The sequence below is a fragment of the Mandrillus leucophaeus genome, unplaced genomic scaffold (assembly GCF_000951045.1).
Source record: "Mandrillus leucophaeus isolate KB7577 unplaced genomic scaffold, Mleu.le_1.0 Scaffold1518, whole genome shotgun sequence".
Lineage (NCBI taxonomy): Eukaryota > Metazoa > Chordata > Mammalia > Primates > Cercopithecidae > Mandrillus > Mandrillus leucophaeus.
Window position 1 is genome coordinate 257,407 of NW_012101497.1, and position 7,232 is coordinate 264,638.

Below are 7,232 nucleotides of genomic sequence, written 5' to 3' on the forward strand. Positions count from 1 at the left end.
TATCTAGAGTTTTTTCTCTTTGTACAAAGCTGTACTGAGGAACTATCAAGAAGAGACAGAGTCAGAAAGAAGGAGCCATTTTAAAAAGGAGATAATGTAAGTACTCGGGATTCAGATTTTTCAAAAATGTCTACAGGTACAATAAGAGACTAATAATACATGTGTCCTGGTCCACTAAATAGATTGCTTTTAGAACAATGTTGGGATAGCGCAACTTAGCATGATTTCCAGTGGAAAATTATTAGGATATTTAGTGGTTTAGATTAAAGCATGGTCTTCAGTCAATTTAAATGATAACTTTTCTGATTCATATAAGAAGTTCCTATTTCAACATGAAATAATAATTTTAATGTTTTGATATTTTAATTTCAAATATATACAATGAATACATAAATATAAAGGCAAGGCTTAGGGAAGCTGCCTAATGAAAGAAAACTCTCACTGATTCCTACCTCAGAAGCAGCAAAGGATACATTCTTTTGACCATAGGCCTTACTTAGAAACCCAATGGTGTAACATAGAAAGGACAAGGAACAAGAAAATATGAGCCTCCCAAAAGGCCTGTGACTCCTTTGCACTTTATTTTCCCCTTCCTTTCTTCAGCATTAATTAAAAGAGCTACTGATTTTTGGTTCTAATGGAAAAGGCATATTTATATTTTTCCCTCCCTCACGAGGCAGGTGCCATAAGAAAAATGTAGGACCACTCCTGCAGCTCTAATCCTAAAAAGGCCTAAGCTAAGCCCTGTTTTTGTTTTTGTTTTGACTTTGGGTTAAAAACTCTTTAACTTCTTTTTGTTCAACATGATCGTTTTTGAACTCAACATTTTCCCTTATTGAAACAGCAAAAATACTTGAATTTTGGCCTAAAATAAAGGTAAAAATCAAACTGTTTTTGAATTCTTTGGTTACTTTTTCTTTTCTGAACTTTTATTTTAATTTCAGGTGGTACATGTGCAGGTTTCTTACATGAGTAAATTGCTGTCACTGGGGTTTGGGGAACAAATTATTTCATCACCCTGGTAGTGAGCATATATTTCCTGCCCAAATCTCATGTTGAAATATAATCCCCATTATCGAAGGTGGAACTTGGTGGGAGGTGACTGGATCACAGGGACAGATTTCTCACACATAGTTTAGAACCATCCTCTTGATGCTGTTCTCATGATAATGAGTGAGTTCTCACGAAGTCTAGTTGTTTAAAAATGTATGGCACTGCCTACCTCTGTCTCTATTAGTCCTGCTGTGGACATCTGATGTGCCTTCTCCATCTTCACCTTCCACAATGATTGTAAGTTTCCTGAGGCCTTCCCAGAAGCCAATCCGATGCCAGCATCATGGTTTCTGTACAGCCTGCAGAACGATTATTTCTTTACAGCAATGTGAAAATGAATTAATACAGCATAGTAACAAATAGGTAGTTTTTTGAACCCCATACTCTTCCCATAACGCCCCTTCAAGTAGGCCTGAGTGTCTGCTGCTCCTATCTTTGTATCCATGTGTATTCAAAGTGTATCCATGTGTATTCTCCCACTTGTATGTGAGAAGAGATGGTGTTGGTTTTCTGTCCATGCATTAATTCACCTAGGATAATGACCTCAAGTCACATCCATGTAGCTGCAAAGGACATGATTTTGTTCTTTTTATGGCTACACAGTACTCCATGGGATGTATGTACCACATTTTCTTTAACCAGTCCACTGTTGAAGGGCACCTTGGTTTATTTCATGTCTTTGCTATTGTAAATAGTGCTGCAATGAACATACAAGTGTATGTGTCTTTTTGGTAGAATGATTTATACTCCTTTGGGTATACAGTAATAGGATTGCTGGGTCAATGGATAGCTCTGTTTTAAGTTCTGTGAGAAATATCCAAACTTCTTTCCACAGTGGCTGCACTAATTTACATCCCCACCAACAGTGTATAAATGTTCCATTTTCTCTGCAAACTCGCCAGCATCTGTAATTTTTTGATTTTTTTAGTAATAGTCATTCTGACTGGTATGAGATGATATCTCATTGAGGTTTTGATTTGCATTTCTCTAATGATTAATAATGTTGAACATTATTCTATATGCTTGTTGGCCACGTATATGTCTTCTTTTGAGAATGATATCTTTATGTCCTTTGCCCATTTTTAATGGAGTTATGTGTTTTCCATGTTGATTTAAGCTGCTTATAGATTCTGGATATTAGACATTTGTCAGGTCCACAGTTTGGAAGTATTTGCTCCCATTCTGTATGTTATCTAGTCACTCTATTGATAGCTTCTTTTGCTGTGCTGAAGGTCTTTAGTTTAATTAGGTACTACTTGTATATTTTTGTTTTTGTTGCAATGGCTTTTGGAGATTTCATCATGAAATATTTCCCAAGGCCTATGTCCAGAATGGTATTTCCTAGGTTTTATTCTAGGATTTTTATAGTTTTAGTTATAGTATCATGTTTAAGTGTTTAATTTATTTTGAATTGATTTTTGTGTATGATGAAAGGAAGGGGTCCAGTTTCAATCTGCTGGGTATGGTTAGCCAGTTATCCCAGCATTGTGTATTGAATAAGGATTATTTTGCCCACTCCTTTTTATTTTTGACTTTGTCAAAGATCAGATGGTTGTAGGTGTGTGGCTTTGTTTCTGGTTTCTCTAACCTGTTCCATTGGTCTATTTGTACTAGTAACATGCTGCTTTGGTTACTGTAGCCTTGTAATATAGTTTGAAATCAGGTGATGTGATGCCTCTGGTTTTGTTATTTTTGTTTAGGATTGCTTTGGCTCTTTGCATTCTTTTTTGTTTGTTTTATATTAATTTTCAAATAGTTTCCCTAATTCTGAGAAGAATGATGTTGGTGGTTTGATAGGAATAATGTTGAATCTCTGAATTGCTTTGGGCAGGTCATTTTAACAAAATTGATTCTTCCTATCCATGAGCATGAAATATTTTCCCGTTTGTGTCCTCTCTGGTTTCTTTCAGCAGTGCTTTGTAATTCTCATTATAGAGATCGTTCACCTGCACAATTAACTGTAATAGTAGGTATTTTATTCTTTTTGTAACTATTTTGACTGGGAATGAGTTCTTGATGTGGCTCTCAGCTTTGATGTTATTGATATGTAGAAATGCTACTGAATTTTTTCTTTTTTCTTTTTCTTTTTTTTTTTTTTTTTGAGACAGAGTCTTGCTCTGTCACCCGGGCTGGGTGCAGTGGCCGGATCTCAGCTCACTGCAAGCTCCGCCTCCCAGGTTTATGCCATTCTCCTGCCTCAGTCTCCCACGTAGCTGGGACTACAGGTGCCCGCCACCTCGCCCAGCTAGTTTTTTGTATTTTTTAGTAGAGACGGGGTTTCACCATGTTAGCCAGAATGGTCTCTATCTCCTGACCTCGTGATCCACCCGTCTCGGCCTCCCAAAGTGCTGGGATTACAGGCTTGAGCCACCGTGCCCGGCCAATGCTACTGATTTTTGTACATCAATTTGTCTTAAATGTTTGCTGAAATTCCTTATCAGATCTAGGAGCCATAGGCAAAGACTATGGGATTTTCTAGGTACAGAAACATGTCACCTGGAAACAGGGATAGTTTAACTTCCTCTCTTCCTATTTGGATGCCTTTTATTTCTTTCTCTTGCTTGACGCTCTGGCTAGGACTTCCAATACTATGCAGAATAAGAGTGGTGAAAGTGAACAGCCTTGCTTTGTTTCAGTTCTCAAAAGGAATGCTTCTAGCTTTTGTCCATTCAGTACAATGTTGGCTGTGGGTTTCTCATAGACAGCTCTTATTATTTTGACATATAATCCTTCAATGCCTAGTTTATTGAGTGTTTTTAACATAAAAGGATGTTGAATGATATTAAAAGACTTTTCTATCTCTACTGAGATGGTCACATGGTCTTTGCTTTTAGTTCTGTTTAACAGATGAATTACATTTGTTTATTTGTGTATGTTGAACCATCCTTGCATCCCAGGAACATAAAGCCAACTTGCTTATGGGGGATTAGCTCTTTGATGTGCTGCTGGATTAAGTTTGCTAGTATTTTGTTGAGGATTTTTTCATCTATTTTTATCAGGAATATTGGCCTGCTAGTTTCATCAGGAATATATTGTATCTCTGCCAAGTTTTGTCATAAGGATGATGCTGGCCTCATAGAATGACTTTTGTCTGATGTATGCTTTGTAGATATTTTCTTCCATGCTAAACAAATCTACAAAAAAATGAAAACCATTAAAAGATGGGCAAAAGACAGGAACAGACCCTTCTCAAAAGAAGACATACAGGTGGCCAACAAGCATATGAAATAAAAGCTCAATATCACTGATCTTTAGGGAAATGCGAGTCAAAACCACAATGGGATGCCATCTCCCATCTGTCTAAATGGCTATTATTAAAAAGTCAAAAAAGAACAGATGCTGGCGATGTTGTGGAGAAAGGGGAATTCTAATGCACTGTTGGTGGGCATGTAAATTAGTTCAACCATTGCAGAAAGCAGTGTAGTGATTCCTCAAAGGGCTAAAAACAGAAAAACCATTCAACCCATTAATCCTACTACTGGGTATATACCGAAAGTTATATACATTGTTCTACCATAAAAACACATGTGTTCACTGCAGCACTATTCACAATAACAAAGACATGGAATCAACCCAAATGCCCATCAATGGTATACTGGATAATGAAAATGTCATACATATACACCATGGAATTCTACACAGCCATAAAAAGCAAGCCATCAAAAATGATATCATGAGATCATGTCCTTTGCAGAAACATGAATGGAGCTAGAGGCCATTATTCTTAGCAAACTAATGCAGAAACAGAAGACCACATGTTCTCACCTATAAGTGGGAGCTAAATGGTGAAAATACATAGACACACAGAAGGGAACAACAGATACTGGGGCCTACTAGAATGTCAAGGATGTGAAGAGGGAGAGGATCAAAAAAATTAACTATCGGGTACTAGGCATAGTACCTTGGTGATAAAATAATCCATAAATTCCCATGACTCAAGTTTACCTATGTAACAAACCTGCGCATGTACCCTTGAACCTAAATATTTTGAAAAAAGAAATTCCTCTAGTGAATTTTTTATTTCCAGAAGTTCAGTTTGGTTCGTTCTTAAAATGACTATGTCATCTTTCAACTCTTGCATCATTTTACTGCTTTCCTTGAACTGTTTCAACCTTCTTCAGTATCTCATTGAGCTTCCTTGCCATCAGATTCTGAATTCTTTATCTGTCATTTTAGCCATTTCAATCTGGTTAAGAATCATTGCTGAGGAGCTGGTGCAGTCATTGGTAGGTAAGAAGACATTCTGGCCTTTAGAGTTACCAGAATTCTTTCCCTGGTACTTTCTCTGTGTTGGCCTATGTTCCCTTAATCTTTGAAGTTGCTATCCTTTGAATAGGGCTTTTGCTTTCATATTCTTTGATGCTTTGATGATTTAAATGTGATATAAGTTTGGTTTAGTTGATTGGCTTTGTTTGTAGATGCTTTCAAAGGGCCAAGGTTCAGCTCAGCACTCCTGGGCTACATGCTCAAACAGCAGGGTGGCAGGGGGGCACATGAGTGTGTGCTGGCTGCGGCTGGGGGGCTGTGGATGAGGGTGCACAAGCGGCTTCCCCACTGGTGGGGTGGCAAGTGAGGGCACTGGCAAGTGCACACCAATGGGATGACTGGTGTTCCCAGTGCTCATGTGCACTGGGTGGGCGATGGTGGGTCTTCCTATTCATGTTGAGAGGCTGCAGGCCAGGGGATGCAGGCAAGTGCGTGCCATTGGGAGAGGCTGCAGGCAGGTGCACACCTGCAAGGATCTACCTGCAAAAGTGCTCGATGGCAGGGGCTGCCAGAAAAAGAGCTATGGCAGCAGCCACTGGCAAGTATTTTGGCAGGAGAGCTGAGACTACACTGCAAGGTGGCGAGGCCAAGTGGAGACCCTGGGAGAGGCTGGCAGACAGGGGTGTGTTCAGATCAGACTTGCCTTGTCCCTCAGGCAAGAGAGCTCTGCTCTCTCCAGGTCCCACTGCTAACTAAGACTAAAGTCACCTAGAGGAGTGTGACAAGCTTTGGAGGAATGAGCATCCATGGCCATACTCCATTGCAGCCTTTCCCATGCCAAACCCTTGGGGCCTTGCACAGACTGGAATTCTGTCTCTGCCAACTCTCTGGGCAGTTCTCCCTGCCAACTCAAATGCCCACGGGGATTGTGAGTTATCCTGCAGGTAGGATCCTGAAAGTCTGTGGCAAGAGTAGGTCACTACATGCCTATGTTTTTCATCCCTTCCTACCAGCACTCAGGGCCAGAAAGGAGTCCTAGTGCTCGGCAACCCCATACAGGCTTCCAGCTTCTCCCTGTTTCAGTATTCTCCTGTATCTACTCTGGATGCCTTCTTTCCGAAGATCCACTCAGGGTGTGTTGGTCTCTTGATGACCTGGTCTCTTCATGGGAGAAGCTCCTCCTGGCTGTGGCTAGTTAACCACATGGCTCTCTCCCTAATCAAAGAAAATTTGTACTTCTATTTTTTAGGCTCACTAGGCCTTCCTCTAACATAAGAAAATCAAATACTGAACATAGGTTTAAGGTGTATGGAAAAAATATCTGAGTAATAATATTTTTGTCTTGCTCTGTCATGGGTATGTTTTCATCCTCCAGGGCCAGTGCTGGGCAGGATGGTGAGAAGAGAGAGAGAAGAGAAACTCAGAAGAATTATAGTAGGATGAAATTCTTGCTCTCTGTGTTTCGTGGGTAAGACCAACAGAAGGGTTAAGAAAACTAGAATCTAATGCAGAATGAAAAAAAATACAAATTCATGTTTCTTGGAGTTTCATGGAATTAATTTCTGTGTAAACTCAGGCAAGAGGGGAAAGGCAAAAGGAGAACGTGGTAGAAGAGGGTATGTCCCTAGGATGACTGACCACCAGCCTCATTTTCTGATTACCACAAAGAGGTCCTGACCTACCTCAATTAAGCTACCTTCAGACCTCATTAGTTCTACTACAGCAAGAACTTGTTTGCTCTTGCAGTTATAGTGCAGTTGGCTGAGAAGTTTTTTTCAGCCAGATAGTGTTTTAAAAAACAATAAATGGCAGCAGAGGCACAGAGTTTATCTTCTGAGTTGAGTAATGTGCAGCAAGGGCACTTCCTCATCAGGAGGATTTCCAATATTCCATTATCAACTGGACACATTTTCTACCTGGGCTCATGCACCGCTTTGGACTCAGGACCCTCTATTGTTTAATTTCGTTCTCAG